An 878-nucleotide genomic window follows, 5' to 3' on the forward strand; every position below is an offset into this window, starting at 1 on the left:
ATGAATATTGTTAAATGTATGAAGGAAACGTGATATTCCTCCTCTCCCCTTCATCCCTCTCCTTCCTTCCCCTTCCTTCCCCTCCTTCGCACGCAGCCAACAAACAACCTTTATCTGCGCCCATTATGTGGCGTGTGTCCAACCGCCGGTCAGGTTGGATGTAGGTTGCCACCCTCTCTCTCGCGGCAGTAATGCTGTTAGTGCCACCCGTGACACCACCTTTTATAGTATCTCCTCTCCCCTCTTCTCCTCCCCCAAAATTGCTTGCATGCTCCTCCAGTCTTCTAATATCGGTGTTCATAGTGTTATTTGTTATATTTGTTTTGAGCATTTATGTCGGCAAGGAGGCAAAAAGTAATGGTTGAGATGTATGAGTTGCGGAAGTCGGAGTAAATACAAGTCTCGGATGCTCAAGATATGGCCGGATACAGAGACGCGACGGATACGGATGGCAGCCGTAAAGAAGCGGGCAGAGAGGGTGGAATAATGGGCTAGGAATGAGCATAAATTCTGTGAATCTGTGTCAGCGTTACAGAAAACACAAATATATATCAGCATATTTTTATATCATTTTTAAAAATAAGTTTAGTATTCACAAATATCTATATTTTCCTCTGCATCTAATCCCTTTGTATGTGTCAGTAAATGACATCCTAAATTTCTAAAACATGTACAGTTATGATAAGAGATTCATCTGTGAAACTTTCTCCTTTTTTGCAGACAGACAGAAGCGACCTCGTCCCTCTCCTTCAAACGCTGCGCTTCTGTTAAAGGACAACGATACAGTCGCGTGTAAGAATTGCCCAAGGAGCTTCGAGGACCCTTTTCTAGCCTCCTTCAAGACATCTGGGAGTAGCTGGAGGATCCTCTTGAAGGTC

The sequence above is a fragment of the Penaeus monodon genome, chromosome 30 (genome assembly GCF_015228065.2).
Source record: "Penaeus monodon isolate SGIC_2016 chromosome 30, NSTDA_Pmon_1, whole genome shotgun sequence".
Classification (NCBI taxonomy): Eukaryota; Metazoa; Arthropoda; class Malacostraca; order Decapoda; family Penaeidae; genus Penaeus; species Penaeus monodon.